Source organism: Bombus affinis, chromosome 9 (genome assembly GCF_024516045.1).
Source record: "Bombus affinis isolate iyBomAffi1 chromosome 9, iyBomAffi1.2, whole genome shotgun sequence".
NCBI classification, from domain to species: domain Eukaryota; kingdom Metazoa; phylum Arthropoda; class Insecta; order Hymenoptera; family Apidae; genus Bombus; species Bombus affinis.
In genome coordinates, this window is record NC_066352.1 from 6,627,616 (window position 1) to 6,650,311 (window position 22,696).

Here is a 22,696-nt window from a genome sequence, read left to right on the forward strand (position 1 = left end):
TAAACATTATATGATTAAAACTGTACTTAGAATTGTATTGCAAACTTTTATTTCTTTCATCTATATCCAAGGCTTTAATATATTGTTCACGTTACCTAGTGATTCACCTAAATTGTACGTTGCGTTTTAATTCAGTGAATCAATTACAATATTACGGTATTATTATGGTTATGACCGCGATACCAATAGCAATTTTGCAGAAAAAATAGGAAATATACTTGCAGAATGAGATGTAATTCTTGGAAATTCCCAACACAACTACTATGCAACTATTCTTGACGTCGGTATCTCATATTTAATACGTCACCCGAGAAGTCATTAAAGGGAAATAATACGATCCTATAGCAAATTGGTGTAGTACTAATCGTACATTATATATCGAATTTATATTGAATAATTAGCAAAATGTTGTTCTACTGGAAACTTTAAAGGTGACTTTTAGAAATTAATAATAGTAAAATTTTTGCATTTTGATAAGCGTGTAAATATGCATCACGCAGAATAAATAACATACGGATCAAACTAGTTATCGAATGATTCATAGTTGTAAAAATAAAAGAGAACCGGATGAAGATACAAACAACGTCTGGAATTTCCTCAAATATTTTACTTTAATTATCATAATCAAGGACTACGGGAAAAGATCATTATTCACACTTTCAATGTCATCATATTTCTGCACTTTTTAATTTACAGATTTGATCAACTCATCTTTTGAACAACTGATTTCATATTGGAATGCGTCCCTTCACAAAGTAACATCAAAATCAGAAAACCAATGAAGACAAAGTTATCGTGTCTCCTCCTCCTGTATTATTCAATTACCACATACTTCCTAAACGATCGTTTAAACATGTAATCAACCGTTCGATCGACTCCGTCCTTCGAATTCCTGCAACCCACCTATCACCCCTCCATCTTTGTACATCATTTAACTTCAATTTCGTCGCCAAACGCTAAATGAAACGAAAGTTGTTAATCGATTTCTCGCTGCTGCTAACGCCTTTAAATCGTAGCCAACTAAAGCCCGCTTGTCTATAAAGATATAGACAGAGGACAACGATCAGTTGGGTACCGGTGCTCACCTCGTTTATCTAACCTAAACACCGGGATTAATCGCATAAATTCCCGTGGTTGTCAGAAATTCTATTTATCGAGCGGTGGGCGTTATCCTGGTCCCGACATAAATACGTTCTTTTATTTCCCCGGAGAGATCCGGAGAGGATGCTGGGACGCTATTCGAAAACTGTAGTCCTCTCACGATCAAACCAGTTCTCCGAGTTGAGGTGATCACCGGCTGCCTCAGATTAATCCCTTCCCCCTTGTCATTCCCAACCCCTCGTCCACCATTCTGGGAACTGATGACATGCCTACGGCCAGACGATGCCACTCCACCTTTTTCCTCATGTGCTTTCCACCTCCTTTGCCTGCCAGATCCTTACGTACATTCGCGTAGATTAACTTTTGATACGAGACCTCCTCAGTCTACGTTGGAACCTCGATTCGTACGCGCGAGCTGGGACACGTTGTACGCTTTCGGGTATCAAATTTCTATTAGTGACAGCGAATTACTTTAGTCTACAGCGTAAGTTTTGGAGCGAGACAGGGTACTCGCGCAGCTGTAAAGTCGACGAACAAGTAGCCAGCCAGAGAACAAAAGATCGGCCCAGCACTGGTGCGCCAACAGGGGGGAAAATAAACGAGCAAACGTGAGTGCAAAGTAATCGTTAATCTTGTTGCCACGGCAAGAGACCGTGCTGGGTGTAAGTTTCATCTAAATTATGTAAAACGTCCCGTGTTCCAATAGAGGATGCTTTACCGTAGCAGCCCCTTCGTCGACAAACGCAGCTTTAGATAAAATTTGACCTTTGATTACTTTATCCGGCTGTCGAATTTTGGCAATGGTTAGAAATTCTATTAAAACGCGCGTGAGAATCAGTTCGATACGTAGAAAATTAACGATTTCCCTTTCGATATGTGTGTAAGAAGCTTGTGATTGTTGCTAGTTTTATGTGAATTCTTTCTTGAAGTTCCTCGGATTTTGTTAGTTTCGTAGGAATACAGAATGGTTACAAAATTAGTGTTCCTTCTATGTGACATCGGTCGATTTGGTTGTGGTTATTTTCGGTGCTATGTGTATTCTTTTGATTTTTAGATATTCTCTAGGATTTTCAAAGTGGCTGATCAATTTTTGTAGGGACATATGCTAATTAAAGATTAGTGGTGTTTTAGAAATAATTTAAACATGATGAAAACCTTTAATATCTTTTTATACAAGATAAAAAGTTGTGCAATCAATGCATACTATATATAAAACTAAACGTACGATTTAAAAAAATCGCGATGTTACATTTTTTACATGTATTAACGTATAATTTATCAATAATTTGATCAAATGCATCAATTAATTTTGCTTTACGTTATACCTTCTTATTTACAAGAATTTCTAGAATATCTACTTATCTGCAAATAAAATTACCATTTACATAATTCAACAACTTCTGCGAAAAGTAATTTTATTACTAAAGAAGCTGGTTGCAGTGTATTAAGTTAATCGATAACATTAATTGCAATGCATGAATGGCAACGCATTTATATGACGCGAAAGAGTGGTTCGTGATGCTTTGAAACTCGTCGTGATCGATGCAATGCCGACTCGCGTTACACTCGATGGAAAATACGGACTGATACGCTAACAAGCATGATGCATTATTCGTGGCTTATGTGAATTTAGATCGGGTTACTTTCTATTCTACCGTGAGCAACGATGGTTGATTGTTAGCCGTTGCTATCATACTGTCAACCCTGCACAAAGTTAGTTTTAATTTCTCGATTCCCGCGTAATTTATGGACATCCTGATACATTGGAAATTTATGCAATCGTGCATTGCGATACAATGAAATTCGCCAAGTGACACGTGAGAGAAGATAATGAATGTGCGTGTTTTTCATTATTTCACGACATAATCACTATCTCGTTTTCAGTTGAAAATGAGAAATGGGGTTAAAATCGGATTTTAATAAACAATTCGGAGTTAAGAAAGTTAATTGAAATTTGAATGTTCCGCACTATATACGGAATGTTTTAAAATGTGGTTGAACTTGGTCTTATAGTTTAGGCGAAAATGGACCTTGAAGTTTGGCAAGTTTCCCATAAGGATAGAACTTGTTCGTTTGTTCTCTTAACGCGTGTGGTCAGCGCTTTGAACATCTAATTTAAAGGATTTCCAAACAAGGCGAATATAATGCAAGGGATTGACAGTTTGTACGACGAATTAGTACATCTACCTCAGTTACCAAGTTTAAGAAAAATGAAAATACAAGGACGAATAGTTCCTTTTCTTATATATACATAGCAGTTGTAAATTCTCCCTCGTAATAAAACTCAGGTACCATTATTAACGAAATGCAAACGCACATTATAAATATTTTATTGTTTCGCATAACCACGCTGTGAAGTTGTATTTAAAAATTACGATAGGCATAGATTCCAACAGCGAATATTCGCGAGTCAACGTGACAAGTAGAATGAATTGTTTCGAAAGCCGTTACACGTTTGTAACGAATACCCTTCGCAACGATTTTCAGGGCGAGGAATCCCCCGAAAAAGGACCAGAAGAATCGTCCTCGAGCGAATTCCCGTCTTCGTGCAAGAGTTACAATTAATTGCTATCTACACGCAATAAATTGCGAGTTAGCGAGCGTACCAGCACAATGATAATGTAAAAGCCCAGGAGTACTCTATCTTCTTGGAAGCGTCTGTCATTGTATCGTCCAGGAAAGTTGAAAACTTACTCCTAAAATTATTGCCACTCCTACACCTGGGCGAGCCATTTACACGCTGCTTCCACTCTGTGTTTCATACGACGAATTTCAGATTTTTCCTAGAGATATCGTACTCTGTCCCTGTTAAAAGTTTTGTTCAACTTGAAATCTATATTTATGGTAAAAACACATATTCTTGCCATGTATAAAACGACTATGCTACAACTTTGTAGAAAATAAGTTATAAATATAAAGAAGACAGATTACTGTGAGAACGTATGAAATTAGTAGCTCAACTAGTTTTATCAAAATTCAGAATTTTTCGGTACAATCACTTATCAATCATTCAACTCGTCCAAAATATTCCATCTGTCCAAACGTTTAACACGTTCAATCTACTTAAACCATTTCATCTGAACCTAACTTATCTAGTTAAGTTTAACCCAAGCTCTTCTAACTAACCCACGTCTAATCCTAGACCTAACCTACTGAATCTGCCTACCTAGCTCTAGCAACACCAAGCTCAATCCCTAACGTATTCCACATATTCGATCTAAACTTAGTTCAATGTTTAATGTTTGTAACTTTATAATTTGTTTTCACTTTGTCAGAATTTATCATTATTCTCGCCAGTAGCACGATGTAACTTTTCCATTGAAAATATAACTGAGGTAGTTGAGCTGTCCTTAATAGTATGCTATTCTATTATAGTAACTTATGGTACCTACCTACCCAGTTTCTCGTAGAATATACGTAATGTCCGATATGGTGCATTGATGTACTCATGATATAAGTATCTGAATATAGATATTTGTCTGACGAACAACATCCTTGTCTATTTTCGTTCGATCAAGCGTGTTGATGGTGTTGAAGAAGATGAACCTATCGCATTATATCGTCTTTCACTAAAAAAAAATTGTTTTTTATATTTTATTTAAACTTCTCCATTATTTTCAACATTTAATACTAGATTATAGTCTACATAAGGCATCGTATCAGTTATTTACATTTTATATAACCGATGTGTAAATGCTCCTTGATCTTTCGTACAAACATAGAAACTTCTTGATCGCGATAAAGTTGCGATGAAGAGAATGAAAAGGGGAAGCGAGATTACACGGAGTTTTGGGAAAGTACCGTGCTGATAGAAAGAGCGCGTTTGCTTCTGTTATCGTCGCGATTCGTGAAATTTTCTTGGTGCTAAGGGATTATTTGTCCGGTGGGAAGTTTGGATTTAATTTTCCATCCAGAACAATGCCGTGCGCGGCGCAATGGTGTTCGAGATTCGCGGTTGATTCGTCGATTCGAAGCTTCGTATTCTCTTCTGCCTCGTATTCACGATAAAAATGATATGCTTTGTTCTCGTGCTTTCGTCAGTGACCGGGGTTTAAAAAAAAAGACCGCTGCGAAATCTGAGTTTAACAGGAAACTGCACCCTCGACCGTGCAGCATAAATTTTTATGACGAACTGTAAAAGTATAGAAGCTCCACGCTCGAAGTAAACTCTGCTATAGTAACGGAGATTAAATCTTCCGCTATTCTATGGCTATTCGTGTCGCGAAAATTAAGATACGTTTACACTCTGTAGTAAAACACTCTGTTATGGAGTAATTTATATTGAAATCTCATACGCTTTAGGCGTTTAGACGCTTGTATGTATGTTTGATGTATGGATATTTTGTATCTTTTAAAATTTGTTATCAGGATTAGATACAATTAAACCAATTATCAGTGGAATTTTACAAGCCAACGAAAATTACAAATTATATAAATATATACTCTTGCGTAACAATAGGAAGTTTAGTAATAAAATATACGAAATTTTAGAAGTAGGTTTTATAAATTATAAATCATCTGACTATCCTATTTCACGTACAATTATAAATCTACAATTTGTAATTTGTTAAATCACTATTATTGTCATTAATATTCTATTATGTAATAATTTACTAACTAACGATATTAGTAAATTACAACTTACATATTAGACGTTGTATTACACATAGATTTTCTACCAAATAAGTAAATGTAATTAATAAAACAGATAAATATAATTCTATAAAAATAAATAACGTAAACTTGCGGAGACCTCATAAAATTTAGATTAAAGATATTCTTCGACAATGATGTTAGACACTTTGAACCTTCGTGTGGAGTCTGTCTGTCCCAAGTTACCAAAAATCTCATTAATAAATTTACTGTGATGAAAAATGGAAATACCTATACGTTTATCTCAATAGACGAGAAATTCTTTTCATATGTTGATGGTTGGTGAATATTTTATACGTTTGCAATATTTTCCAACACTATTTCATCGTTATCAACACTCGATAGATAAGCTATACTAAATTATACGTAATACGTATAATACGTATTATACGTAATTAAACATTTAAGAAAATGTGATAGAATATTCTTCTTTCTATTTGATTTTTAAGTTTTATAACAATGTCGTATAATGTATTGCGTATAATGATACAATAGAACTTTACAGAATTGGAAACACCTTTGAATTATAATACGTTCACTTAATAATGAGCGTTCGCTGGAAGTTGAAGAGCGATCATAATGTTGTAACTCCGGGAGAACTGCATCAAAACGGCACAAAGTCTAGATTTACGCGTCGCAAATCGAGAAAGGTACGGCGAGCGAACTGTGAAATTATAAATACCCTTAGGAATTACAATGTTGCCCGTTGCCATCATTATGGCATACGCGATCTCCGCTTGTTTTTAGTAAAACGTTCATTAGTATCGCTTGAAGCTATTCGAACGAACAAAGTTGTCCCAGTTTCCGTATGAAAATTCCCGGTCGACGTCCTAACAAGAATTTGTGTTTCAATGATGGGAAAACGAGAACTAATTTGAGAAATGAATTTGTGTAAGAATCGTCAAAGCGTATAGAATCCCGTATTTATTGGCACGTCGCTATTCTGATGCGAACTTCTGATCATTTTTACCAGATGATATCTTTATTGTTTTCATTGTTAAGACTTTGGGTTTAATTTATAAAGATTGTTCATAAATGTATTTATTATAAATGTAATTATTACGATATTGTAGATTATTAGTCACTTGATTGGAATTACAAGTTCGTCTCATAACTAGTATGAAATATATACTTACTATTTATACTCATTTTTATCATAGTGCTATTATATTGTAGAACGAAATATCTGCAGAATTTTAATGCATATTGAAAAAATATATAGCTTCCAGCAAGCAATTATCCAATGTGTATAAATAAAAAATATCATTTAAATTGTCAGAAGTAGTTGCATCTATTGTTTATATTTTCGGTAAAAGGTACATTATCATAACTGCATGGTACTATTTTTAAAAACATTATTAAATGTCAATCTATAAGATTAGATGTTCTACAATTGTTCTAAATAATCTCTCAGCTGGAGAATAGTCCCCTACCCATGTTGAAATAGCTACATACGAAATGGTAATTAGTACCATACGATATTATGTCGTGACGAACTATATCGTTATATCCGATACACTTGTTTACCAGACATGACGAAATATTTCGTCTTACACGCCTCAAGAGGTTAATATTATACATTTATTTAATTAATATCTAAAAATTAATCTGCATGACACAGTTTCAAAAAACAGCATTCAAGTGAAAACACAAAATCTTTATATATAATATGTTATAAATTAATTTCCTGAATGAACATAAAATAATTATTTGTCCAAAAGTCATTTCAACCGAATGGTTCTTTAATTCAGGAGTTTTTCTTTTATTCTAAGCTTTCATAAAGGCGAATCATTTTGTATCACTTCGACTACCGTATTTCTGCTGAAGCATATTAGATAAATAGAAAAAAAGTTGCAACTGTAATCTATCAATGCAATTCTATGATAAGTAGATTGTAGATATTTATGCATTTATAAAGTAGGTCAAAGTGTGCAGAAATAAAATATAAAATGCATGAAACATGAAGGTATAATTTTTATTATTTCGCCTTTATTTCTAGAATAAAATCATTACAAGTATTTTTCAGATAGAATAATAAATTTATTGTAAATAAGTTCTGAAAAGCGTAGTCTTGAAGGAAAATACGTGTTTGACGATTCATAAATTGTGAAATGCGTAAAAGCATTGTTCATGGAAATTAATCCTCGCAATTTAATGATTAGCATCAATTTTATTTTCGTATTATTCAAAGATATGAATATTCCATAAAATTTATTCCACGTAACATCAACGGGAGAAACAATATAAATACATAACGTTTATTCGGTGACATTGCGAAGCCTGATAAAACGCTTACTTTAAAATTGAATAATAAAATTTATCAGCCGAAACTGGAAGTCGATTGAAAATTTAATTTCGACTCAAATGAAAACCATGATCACAAATTGTAACAACAATACCGCGTACACTACTATTTGTGAAGCCGAAAACACGACCGCGATACACAACGATGCATAATTAAAGTAGCTTCATAACGTATTGCACAAATCAGTTTTTAATTATTTCTTAAACGACTTCATACTTACGTTTTACAAATTGCTACGGGCAATCGTAATTTCCAGAAGATTAAATTTTTAACTGTATTTTAGGTTTCAATAGTAGTCATTAAAACTGGCGATATCAGGCTGCATCTATGAATTATAAAAACAGCTATTATTTGAAAATGAATTGTTTTGAGAGTGGCTATTTCGATACACTAAAATTTTTGCGATTAGTCTTTTATAATTTTCCTAAATGCAGTTGTGAAATATTTCTTTGATGATCTATTCAAATTTATATCTGTGAAATTTTTACGTGTAACCGAAATTGACCGAGAAATGATATCTTCCATCACATTTAGATATGTTTAATAGTTTCGTTAGTATATACTTCGATGTTGATGAAATGAAGTTGGTCTTGTGAATTGTAAAAATAGCTGTTGCCTGAAAATGAGTTACATTACATTCGATGCATAAACATGTATAACTTTGCAAGCAATTACAGCTCCTATAATTTTGCTAAATGCAACTGTAATATGTTAATATATGCAAAATTTCAAGTTTCACGCTGCTCTTTCGTCGATAAATTAATACCTGATTTTACATTTAAATTAACGATTTATTTTAGTATTTAATAAAAATTGTGATTAGTTATTTTATATTTTACATTTAATATATTGTGTTATTTAACTATTAAATAAAAGCATTAGTATTTAATACAAATTTCTGAACCGGCATTGGAAATTATTGTCACACGAATACAAAATCTTGTAATGTAAAACCAAAAACTGATTTAAGCAGAAACGAGTATGATGTCAGATGTGTTATAAAATTTGTTGTCGAGAGAATATTAATCTCGAACCAACCGAAAGAAATTACGTCACCCGAAATTATAATATGACATTCTCGACTTATTTATAAGAAGTGAAGTATTGAATTAATTGGTTAGAAACTTAATGTCAAAAGGAGAAGGTTAAACAACAAATTATTCAGAGCGCTATAAATGAAAAGTACCTTGATTGCCTAAAAGAGGATGGTGGCCTTTACGTTAAAAATAAATACGTTCCTTTGAAGCGGGAATTCTAGTTAGTAGCTCTTGACAGAACGAAATTATAACACTTAAAAACATAAACTAAATCTTCTGTTCATCTATTACTTTGTTTCAACAATATCAATCGAAAAATGATTAATTTCCATAATACGAGTATATACACTGTCACAGGCGTTAGAACGTCCATTCATATTTGACAGAGGCTGAGTGTTTTTTATTGCATTTATCTTTTATTTGTCTTATTATGCATCTTTTGTTACATCCGCATCATTTATGTTTTATAATGCAGAATATAAAATAAAGTAAAATTTGTTGAATAAATTCGTAGGGCTAAATATCTCGATATTTATGGCGAACAATGTATATCTTTAACAGAAAATAATCAGAAAAATATCTTAGTCACTTCTTATTTTTTCAGGATCCAGAGAAGTGCACAACGGTATAGCTTGTTAATTATTAATTAAGGATGCGTTTGCTGCTAGCGATCGTAGTTCTAAGTTTCTGGATTTCGTGCGTTCGTGCCTATCCTGCGAACGGTATGATCAAGAATAATCTGAATCGGGACTCCATCTACTTTCCCGACCAAGCAGAATACCTACGGCATTCCATGAAATGTTCTCAGAACGAGATTTCGTGGCCATTTTATGGATATATTCGTCGGTGTTACAGAGAAGGCGAACAAGGTCCCTGCAATATCGGCAGAATTTTGGTCTTTGATAAGAAATACATGAAACCTGTTTGCAAAGAGATGACGTTACAATAAACAACCGAGGGTTGCAGATACTGCTCTTACCGATTCGACGGAATTCTGGCAAAGATGTCAGCAGGAATACAGTAGTTGCGCTCCATATACTTGGAATATTAGTTCGAGTTTATAATTCTGTTTTTTTTTTAGTATAGAGTAATAACTCATAATAATAACTCATTTTATATATTCATATTTCGTATTAGTATTCATATTATATATTGTATATTTATAATATATATTATATATATACAATATAATAAACATAATGGTTTAACATCATTCAATTTTAACTCTTATTTCATTTATAAAGAGAGAGTAACTTTGTGATATGTCTGACTGCATAGTATACTGGACTAATTTGATATGATACGTCAATATGGAATGTTTGGCAATATGTAAAATTCAACATATTTGTAGAATTACAAATTATTTCAGAAATTCCAATATCGATTGATTTGTCATATAACTCCAGCAATTTTTGCGTAGTTGGATATATTCATGTATGTGTAACTTACTGTTTCATTTGTTCATATGTATACTTAATATTTTCCATAGTTCTGTAGTAGTATCTCTTTTATACTGTGTATAAATTTTATAAATCGTTGAAAAATAGAATTTGTTGTGAATTAAATTCGCTACCAATTTCGTTTTCAAATTAATAACGATTAAGAGCGAAATAAAAAATATGCCCAACAATTAAAATAATTTGATTAATACTACAACAAAGGAACTTCTATGTTATTCCCCTGTTGTATCGAAATGTTTGTATTTTTTGTTTTTATTATAAAGCTACACTCATGGTAAAAGGAATTAGGAAAATGTACAAAAATGAAGAAATACAAGAAAAACAACGAAATTAAACAGTTGGATAAAATATTAATCGGTTATTTGGTTTTTGCGAAAAAAATTAAATGATACAGAGATATATTTAATAACAAACGACAACAGCATATTTTTTATCTTTTTATAATCAATTTTCATTCAATCCATCAAAGTACATCGAATACACGTTCGACCTGGATACACGCATGGAGAACCCAAAAAACCTTTAATGAGAAAAACTTGGATTCGATACCTACCTCCCCTTCCTCTGTTTAGCCTTTTGTAAAATTATATTCAAATTATCAGATGTTTGTATCTTATCAACCTTATTTGAAAACGATAGGTGCAAATTTCATACAAAAAATCAAAATTTATTTGTTTGCACAAAAAAAGATTCGGCTTATTTTTATAAAACTAATAATTAACAAATATAGTAATGTGTAGTGTTTTGGAAGATGCTCTATCACAGTGTGATATAAATTGTACAATTCATATAATTGGACTTATTATAATTTCATAGTTATGTTTGGAAAAATATTTACAAGTTTTAGTAATTTTTAATGTATATTCGAACAAATCTATATATTTACCGATATTTTCACTATTTCAATCATTTTTGCTACACTGGAAAGCTGCCATTTACCATTAACGTATCCGTATGCAGAAAATTATTACGGAATATCTCTCATTAGTATCCATCTTTTTCAATGAATGCATATTAAAAAATTCTATATTGTTACATTCTCGTCATTTATCATGAGATAATCAACCGTAGATAATCATAATACGTCCTGAAATATGCTCGAGTTGAACTAAATACATCAAAATGTTGCAAATTAACTTATAAATGTAATTTTCTTTTTTGAAATGTATTGTTTTAATATAACATTAAAAATAATGAAATATAAAATATAAATTATTTGAACCAATTAAATGTTTTCAGAATTTGTCAAATGAATCATATAGATCATATATATTAAACCAGATATTTTGTGCAAGAGTTAATTGGCTATATTTAATACTATACTTAAATTATCACTATCAGCGTGCACTTAAATTATTGCCCGATACAAACTTACATCTTATTTCAAATACACGTTGTTTACAATTACTATGTTGATTAACTACTTCCTAACTATCTTTTCTTTACTGGAAAAACTAATTTTTTAATATTTTCAATACCTCTGTATACGTATGCAAATAAATATTTTTTTTCAGTTGGTATTCATTCTTTAAAATTTCTTTTGTTCATGTCCTTGTTTTCGCGATGCATACGTGCTTCGAATCGCAAGTTGTCTACGATTCACCCTATTTTAAGAATGATTGCAACCAGATAATAGGCACGATAATCTCATCGGGCTTTCGATCTTGAGTGTGGTACGCGTACAAACAAGATACAATCGAGTTTACTCTGCAGAATCCCCTAGCGCACTTCTCTATTGAGAGACACCAATACCCACGGTGTAATATAGCCTGATCGAAATGTACTTTCTTCCCTGGCATTGGTAATTGCTTGCTTACGGCAACTACATATTTCTAACTGCGTTTCTCTAATTATTGAGCAATTCGGAAAAGTAAATCAGCGATTCCATGCACGCAAACCATATGATATCTCGTATACATTATATACTGAAATTTTATTTCATTGAATGACAATAAAGAACCGGAAGATGAAATAGTATCAGTAGGAAGTAACTTTAAGAAAATGAATTCTTTTTAATCAATTCTTCACATTATTTTGTATAAGAATGTCATAAATATCGTAACAAGATTGGAATGGGAATATACTGTTTTTTTGATAAATGCGATCAAATTATTAAATTTCATTACTTAATACTGTAGGATATATATATATATAATAATTTATAATTAATAAGCAAGCAGAGAAACCAACTTATTGCTACTATTTATAAAACGCTTCAAAATTAGTCCCTTGCGTGCACAATGTAATTAATGTTTCTAGAAATGTCAAATATTCCTGTGTCTATTTTTTTCTTGAAATAAATTATCTGGTTTGTTTTAGACTGAAACATGCAACGATGCGGAGTAAATAATCATTTTTTATTTGAAGAAATTAATAAAATTAAATTCAGAGTTATTATACTATGATTTACATATTTGTACATTTATAGCTATATCCAAGCATAAAGAATATCATGTAAATTTTAACGTGGAAATTTTTTTCTCCTTTCAGTTATTTTGTCATCCTCATTCTGTATGGAACGAGAATACGTCGACGATATAAGCGAGCACGGTTCAACGTGCGTGCGTCATGATTAACCGTGGCTGGCGCACGGTCTGATCACATAAGGGGTTAAACTATTGTAGTAAGAGTCTTATGAAAGAGTACATATTAAGATAAATTCATGTATTTTAGAATTAAAGCGTTCTAGTTTAAATTAAACTATTCTAACCATATGTATTTAAATTTTCATTTGCAAATAAAAGTAAAAGCTATTAAAATTATATATACGCATTTTAACATTTCATATTTCCGTGAATATTAGAGACACGTTCGCTTGTATGAATGATATAACTATTAATTCTAGAGCTACTACGAAATTAAAGACAAAATATTCTGTTACTTGAACTCTTCTTGGGTTCTTCTTTCTTTTATAGAAATTTACGTATTTATCGTTATTAAATTAAATTAAATACCAAACATTTGTCTGGTAAATTTCAGAATTACAATATTTTAATCTCTTTTTCAGTAGCAAGCAATACATAAACAATTGCCTTTATCCACAAATTTTTTTTTATCCCTGCTGTTTTCTACACCTGTTTTATATTATTCAAATAAAAATTACATTTTAATAAATATTGCATTTTAGTAGATATTACTAAAGTACTAGCAGCGTATAAATATTTCGTTTGTGTTATTCGATATATATTTTGTATTTGTATAAAAGTTCGTATATTTAAAATAATTTATATATTTGTAAATTACACTACTTTATGCGTATGTTATACTTTTCGTTTCGAAACTTGAAAAAAGATATCGTCCAAGGATACAAGAGTGAAAAATTGAATTTTGATGAATTAACAAATTCCTCTAACGCTAAATGGCCGTATTATTAATAATTTCCTACTTGTTGCGTTACCGTATGTTACAACAATATATATCTAATAGAATTTAATTTCCTCCAAAAATACATCAAAGTACATACACGTTACTTCATTTTCATTTTCTCGGCCAGCAGCGTACACGAAAGGTTTCTCACCTCTGAGGTAGCTACTACGTATGCGGACAATAAGAACGGGTGAGATTTCCTCTCGAGACTCGCATAATTCTCGTTACGTACCATGTATTTAAATCACGCACTGCTGTACATCATTCAGTCTGGTGAATCTCCGAGATCCAACGAGAAGCTTACAATGGACCTTGGTTCAAAATGCAACGTCCCGGCGCTTTTTCGGCTAGTGAGATTTAAATCTTTGGATTAAAAGGAGCAACAAAAAACTTTGCTGGAGATATTCTCTCTTCGCCTGGCAGGGAGCTGCGATTTCTATAGTCGTTTATTCATTCGACTTGCTGCACCGGCGGTCTGTGATGGAATTTGTTTTCCGGAGGGAACTAAATCGTGTACAGATTCGCCGGCCGTGTTACGCCTGAAACAAATGTAAGCCATTGGATTACGAAAAGCGGCGGTCAAGGCGAACCACCGGCCAGTGGCCATTCTGGACCGCTTGGCTCTTCCTTAACCCTTTGCTAGGGTACTTATATATGTACATTAACGTGAGTATACGGATCCTTCTGTCAATTTATGATAATTAGGCTGAAAAAAATATATAAAATATCCAAAGTATAGTGCTTTCTATGATACTTGGTAAGTAAAATCATTTTCTATCTAGGTTCTATTTTCTTAATTGTGAATTCTCAAAAGTATGAATTTCAACATAAATCCGCAATTTCGTGATGTAATAAAGATATACAATGGAACTTCATTTCTATGAGCTCCAATTATGTGAATGAAATTTTAGTAATGCTTGGCTACTTGAGCTCTTATTATCTGAACGTCGCTCTACTTGTATGAACGTCTAACAATAAACAGTAGGATCAAGCGTGATGTGACACTCGCTCTCACGCTTTGCAATTGATACAAATCTGCAACATTATTATGCGTTTAAGAGCAAATGTTTCTTGGAATCCCCTTATATGAACACGAACTCCAATTAACTGAACGAAAAATCGTAGGTAATGGACAGACATAGGTGGACTTCTATTATATAAACGACCTATATATATGAACTACCAACTTGTATCATGACAGGTTCATATAAACAGAATTCTACTGTAAAAACATTACTGAAATGTGCACATTAATTACGAATTAACGACGATAAATAATATTTTCCTTTTATTGAATCAGTACAGAAATATTTCATCGTATAGCAAACAAATAATTAGAAACAGTATTTAGTAGCCTTTTATGGAATTAGTAGACTATAAATTGAAATTAAATATAAATTGTATTATATTATTAAAACAAGATAATAGACAATTAGCAACAATTACGTATATAATCTGATATTCAAGTCTGTTATTAAGGCGTTGAAGTCGAGATGAATCTCCGCCTCGTACAAGGATTTATGCGGTGGAGGAAAGAAGTCGGGCGTTCACAATGCGATCGTTTGTCACGGAGTGCTGTCGTCGAGCCGCTTTTTATATCCGCACGTCGGCGATGACAACACGCGGCTCAACTCGTGGGGACCGAAGTTAACGATGGAAACCTAGCCACCGATTCTTTGCACGGAACATCTGCATTCTACAAGATACCCTCCGTTTCACTGATATGATACAGAGATTCAAAGATTTATAGGGTGTTTGGCAACGGATCATCCGATCGACAAAAGACCAACCATCTGTGGAAAATGGATTTAAAGTACACAATAGAAGTATTTTTCTACTTTTGACGAAGTAACTCGATAAGCATATGATATTGTGGCATAATTAAATTAACTTTTCGGGAATTTATTGTTGATTACTATTTTTGAAGATTATAGCAAAATATAGCATATGATCTTGGTATTGTAAACGTAGTGTAATGAATTACGCTAATACTAAATAATAATCATACGCAAGCTATTTTCATAATTAAAATGGGTAACGCTTCTACTGCTTTGAAGATATATACGCTGCTATTTTTTTAATGAATAAAAATGAGGAAAACTTTTTTATATATATTATATACGTTAGTGTAAAATTATTTTGTAGAATCATAAGTAAATTACTATTGCGTTAAATGAAACCGTATTCTTAAGCAAATTATACCTATATCTCTAAACATATTTCTCACTGATCACATATATAAACTCAATAGGATCCTATAAAATAATACGATTCAAACAATATTCTATTATTTCACATAACATTTTATATTTTCCCATATTTCACTAACAATTTTTATGCCAAGCAATGATCATAGCCCCCAAAGATTTTCAAAAAAGATTTTACGCGGTGCTTACGTATTTCTCGACTGTTTCAAATCGATTTCCATACGCCCATAAGTTTTCATGACGATATTTTATTGCAGGCTTTTCCATTCGATTTTTTATATAAAATCACTATTGGGTTATTAATTTCAGTCGTCATGAGATACTATATATATACATACGCGTAAAGATACAGTATGGTTCCGCTCGTATTTTTTACTTCTTCCGATCGCATCTCTATTTCTCCGATAATCTATGATCTACACGTTCGGATGCGACATATTATTTCGCATTTATCGTGGATATTGAGATGCCGTTTACCGGAAACGTACGATGATTTCCATTTCTTGAATACTTCGAAAGCTGCAAACAGTCTGGAAGAACTATGAGCGAAATGATGAATAGAATTTTCTGTTTCATACCACAATATTCATAGTGACCAACAATAAACGCGAGGGTTTAAAAATGATTTATTTATTGCAAGCGAGAGAAGCGATATTTCTCGTATAAATATACAGTTTTCACTGGGAAGTAGGTTTGAAAAATGATTATTTAAATGATCAAAAGTGTTGTTTTCACTATCGTGTATCATTTACTACAACTTTTTGATTTTGAAAGAACACTTGTGTTTTTATATTTTATTTATAATAAACAAATTTGTCTTTATTGATTGTCTTGCCTACGTAAAAGTAGTATTAAAATAGATATTTGTTTATTTGTTTGTGCAGTAGACATTTAATCCACATTGCATGTGTTAAAAGACATCGTTAAAATCTTCACAGGATCTTTGTTCCTATTTATCCCATGAACAGACAATATCCCATATTCTACAAACGCATAGGACTCGCGGCTGATTTGAAATTCACGTACGGGGCGGCCGGTACACGTTGGAGAATCGTGTTGAAATCGAAAGACGGCAGTCGCTTACATTTTCATCTTCTTTCAATCTGTACCGCCAGCCGTCATACGTTTCTCAACATTATAAGCACCGGTGGCAGACAGTTCGGCACACGGCAAGTTAACCGGGGCTGGCTAGGCGAGGACCGCCTACAAAACGGTTGTCCGTGTCAAGTACTTATGCGCTTCTTTTTTGTTAAATACATTTCAATATCCGACGAGGGAGCAGTCCTTTCGAACGCGACACTTTGCACCACGAGAAAGGACGACAGAGAGACAGAGAGAGAGAGAGAGGGAGAGAGAGAGAGAGGAAAAGATACGAGCCGCGGATACGAGACGCGGCTGGATGAAGGAAAAGTGGGCGGAAAGGGGTAAAAAGGGCGACAGGAGCTGCAATATTCTTGGCTCGCATTGTACGTGTCCCATAAGTTGGCAGGCGAACTCCCTCTTAGCGACAGCTTGACAGAACATACGCTCCTTCCCGCTCGAATCGTTTCGTCCTCCTTCTTTCCATCTAACCCCCACTTTCAACTCTTCCTTTTCCTCCTCCATCTTTTCCTCTTCCTCTTTGTCTGTCTCTTACTTTCCTCTACCTCGCGTTTCCCTTCGTCGAGCCGTGCTCGAAAATAAAAGTTTATAAGGTGTTGCCTGTGTGGGTGAGAACGAGTCCAGGGATATAGGTGCGCGAAAAGCGGGGAGAAACGTCGACGACACTGGGATACAGAGAGGCGAAAACTCGCTGGTTGTTGGGGTGACAAGGAACGATCGCGAGAAGAGAAGCCGGTATACGGTTCAGGAGCCGGGTTGTGCAGTGTAAGAAGGGGAGGGAGGAACGAGAAAAGTGGAGACCACGTAGAGAAATAACGTTCGTGTTTTTGATTTGAAGCACGTAACCGAACCACATTGAAATCAGATAGGGGCGCGAGAGAGGACGCTAAACTGGCTCCGAGGCTACGGCAAGCTTACTACGGGAATACCTAAACCGGTCTAAGGTTTGAGTCTCAGGAGTGGAGGAGGGTTAGGAACGCGTTAGGCGCCCAAGAAAGCCAGATACCGAACTCTACTTGTGAAGGAACACGAGGGCGGAGGGAAAAGAAGGTGCGAGAACACGGAAGACAGGCATGCTGGGACGCGAGGAAGGGTTTGGGATAGATGCGCCTCACAACGGGTGAAACGTGCCACTTTCCACGGATTTTCGAATAAATCGACGGCGTGTGGAGTGTACGTTCGTTCCACTATAACGGATTCTCTCTCTCTCTCTCTCTCTCTCTCTCTCTCCCTCTCTCTCTTCACAGCTTTGACTTCGATTTTCCTCAAACCACCCCATCAGATTCGTGTTCCGTAATCCGGATGGGCCTCGGTTCTCGGATAGAGAAAAACGCCGAGGAATAGAGTTTGCCGTCCTTCGTTCAAGAATCACAAGAATGCGCACCCCAAGCGTGAATCAAACAGTTCCATCAGCCGGTCTTGCGTCGATTACTTCGTATTCTTTCATCGAGTTTTTTGGTACATTCCAGCCGACAGTATCTCGATGCTATTGTTTTACTGCCTCTTACCCGAATCATACGGAAAGATTCTTTCCACTCTGACGGCGGAGAACTACCCTCTCGAAGAAATTGCTTCCCCGACTTGCGCGTGTTTACGGGATTTGTAATTGGCAATAAACATTTTTTCTGCATTTCGCGAAGTTTTTCTAAGAACCGTTGCTATACGTGCTCAACGTTCTATTGGATATATGTGCTTTGGAATATGCGATTTTTCACTTTTGACTAGAGTTTGTTTAGGAATTTGAACAGTTTGACATTTGATATTGTTTCGTTCGGCGTTTGATGGGATCGAACAATTATTTTTTATGAATTATGTTAGGAATTTCTGTTGAATAATAAAATTCTAAGTTCGAGGAAATACTAGTTCTAGCTGAATGTTAAACATAATTAAGGAGAATTAAAGAGGAACACGTAGAATTGGCTCACTGAAATGCTTTCGTTGTTCAATCTTCAGTATTCGTGTATCTTCTTAATTAAAATATTCAATTGTATTTGCTGTATTTTTTGGATACACCATAGTCATATTAATGGGGAGAATTAAATATGTGAAGACTTGCAAAACTATTTTAGTGGGTTCATCATTGACAAATTGAAAAGCTTTTTAGATTTATGCGTTCTAGTATTTGATTATAATTTTTCAATTATTACTATCACTATCAACATGTTTTGTATTATTTACGGAATGATAAGTGATAATCGAACGGCGAATTTAAAAATAGTTAAGTAACGTTTATCTGTGGAACAAAATCAGAAACAAATACATTTATCGCTCAAGCATTTGTAGATTTCAGTTTGGATAAGGTGAAACATCGCTTAGATACGACTACTTGCAAAGTTCCTTTCTCCTTATCTTCGAAATACATTAGTTCTTAGCAAACTTCAGCTACATTAAACATTATACGTAAGAAGCTCAGAAAATATCATGAAATTATATTCAGCAGTTAACAAATAACATATTACATATTTGCAGACAGAAGCAATACTATGTATTTTTTTCATACAATTTTAAAATCTTAAAATATTAAATTCTTGAATGTTTACTATTGATCCATAATGACATCCGTAAATATCGAAATTTTCGCGTAAACAAAATATTTTTCACTGGTATTTTTCCCACATAGATTTTGCAATTTTATAAAATTTCAAGAAATTGATGTATCTATAACGTTGTTCTGTATACACACACACACACACACACACACACACACACACACACACACACACACACACACACACATACATACACAGAACTCGATCCTTAATGAATGGAATAATATTTACGAAGCACAATCTAACAAACTTAGCAAAATCTTCTCTTTCAATGAAATTAAATATAATAAGAACATGAGAAAACAGTGTAGAGAAAAGTATAAAGAACGATAAGAGAAAAGCCCAAAAAGAGATTATATTTTTTGTAACGATATCCTTCTATTCGTACAGCAAAAAGCATTGGCAGAACGGAAAGCCTAACTTTTTGTCGGTTCCCTTTCTTTCTACGTCCGTTTTGCCGGCTTTGGCCTCAACAGCTCTCCTCCGTGTTCAATTCTGCCTCTTTTCTTCACCTAGCACCTCTTCTCGCACCTTCGAACGCGCGTTGCGCCATATTTCAAACGTCATATTAGCAAGGACCATGCGTCTTCCACGAGTAAAATGTCTATGCTAGCGGCAGGCCTGCCGCCACTACATCACACAGCTGGCCTCCCTCTTGGCGTGAGCCCTGGTATCGTGTCACCTTGCTAGCTCGCCACCAATTACACATTAATGCGACATCGCGTTATCCGGAGACGATGTGCGAAATGGAAGAGGGAGAACCCTGAGAAGGATCGAGACATCTCCAGAGAGCACATCCCTTCTACGATCTATATTAGTCAATTAACCTACTTTCCCGCGTCGGAACGATTCGATCAACGGGGATCGCTCGAAAGATAATACAACATTTCCTATGATTCTCTTGCTCGCGTGGAATCGCGTGGAATCCTACCACGACTTTCATTAGAAATGTTATCTCGGCCCCTGGCAATCTAAGCAGGTTCTGTCGCTGATTCATCGGCTTCATAAATGGTTTAGGACGTATTTTGTAGTTTGCAGGGATAAAGGATATTAAATTGCGTGGAAATATGGATGGTAGATAATTAATAATTTACTGTGGATACTAACAGTTTCTGATCAGCGTATTGTTCTGTTTTAGTTTATATTGTACATTGATGAAGCTTTCTTTCTTGCAAATATTTTTACGATTTTGTATTTTGTACGATACAGGACATGATAGGTTCTTTCAATAATTTTCCATTAAAATTACGATATTACAATGGAATCTTGATTATAATTATAATAATAGTATGAAGTAACTGGTCAATTTTTTACAAACTTACTAGCTTCGAGACGGAAACCTGATTTTCGTAAAGTTATTTGTCTTAAGAAGATAGCATAATTAATTCTAAATTGCAAGAAACAGTTTTGAAAATAATAGCCATAATTATTATCTCTCTATGTGTTCGCATTCACGGCATTGATCAGCATAGCGTCTGAGCTTCCTTATTTATTTCTCATTTTTCTTGAGAACGAAGACTCGTATGCGATCACTTTGTATTTTTTTGTAAGAAATCACCTTTTTTCAATTTTATTACCATTACTGCAATTGTACAACTACAAAGTCGTACCTGTTCACCGAAACAATTGTCGTGACGCGAGAAAAGCTTCCGTCCATACATCAACGCTGTCGAGTGACGCAGTCTATTTAGCGTTCATGATCGAGGAGGTAATTAACGTCAGTCTACTACACCTTCTGCAGGGTAATTGAAGTCCTTGGACGCGAAGGGGGACGCTGCTCGGTTTCCACGCCGCCACGAAGCCACTTTATCCCCGTTCAACCTTTGATCGTGAAAAGAATCGGTTTCTCGACTTCCCTCCGTCTGCTTGCCGGCCTGTCATTAGGGAGCATTAATATTATCGCTCGTGTAAACGTATGTACGTGCGTGTACTTGTCAGATACGTGTGTACACACGTCATAAGCATCCAGGTGGAAACATAGAGGTTTATCGAGGGATGGGTACGGAAGTATGGATGTATAGGAGAAAACTCTTTCCGCAGTAAATATTGTAACATCTGGCGCGACTCATACGAGTTCGAGTCACGCCTCCAGCCCTCTACATTTCATTTCACTTCTTAGATACTTCACTGAAATACTGTCGAGGATCCACTGGCTGGTTCTACTCGGCGTAGTAGAGCATGGTCGATGCTTCGGGTAAGGAAAAAGGGAACGCGGAAAAAGGGGTCCGTGTTTGTTCCGGTAGCTTCTTGGATTTGCACGAACAGCCTTTCTCTATCCTTACTCTACGTTTTACTAATCCCTACGTGTGCGTCTGTGAACTGTGTATGTACGTGTATAAAGGATGTTTCAGAAACAAAACTATCCTCTAATTTTTTTAAGGAGCGTACGTCAAAAAAAGAAACTGAAATTTTTGACTTACATTCGAATCATCCAATCATTCGTATACTCTTTATATAATCTTTGATTTAATGATTAAAAAAAAATTGCAATTCGCATAGTATTACACGTATGGTAAGCCTATTCTTGTCTTATAACAGTTCATTTCATGCTTTTATTATAAAATTTTAATGAAGCTTCAAATAACTTATGTTTATGTAACACTTTCTGTTTTATTATGTAGCCACGAGGTACATTAATAAAATTTCCTTGTTAAACCTTAGGACACCCTGTACAGGTGTGTACGTAGATATGCGTTCACCAAGCTGCAGTCAGGTCGTCAGGTTTTCGTGGGAAAGACAGATCGTTATGTTACTTTTGGATTACACCATAAGGTGGAACACGGCTTTTTTGTTCTCTCGTCACGCAAACAGAAACGGTGAACATCGGGTCGGGACGTTTTCACCGGCGCGATCTGTCTCCGGTGTAATTTTTAATGTCCTCGATCAATTTAACAGGACACCAGACAGTATACGATTT

General features: G+C 34.4%; 1 long non-coding RNA gene across 1 annotated transcript; it reads left to right on the forward strand.

Moving 5' to 3' along the window:
• Positions 1-754: 754 nt before the first annotated feature.
• On the forward strand, positions 755-10,891 carry LOC126920762 (uncharacterized). Its single transcript, XR_007712081.1, has 2 exons — positions 755-1,709; positions 9,701-10,891. It is a non-coding gene; the product is annotated as an uncharacterized LOC126920762 (long non-coding RNA).
• The last annotated feature ends 11,805 nt before the right edge of the window (positions 10,892-22,696 follow it).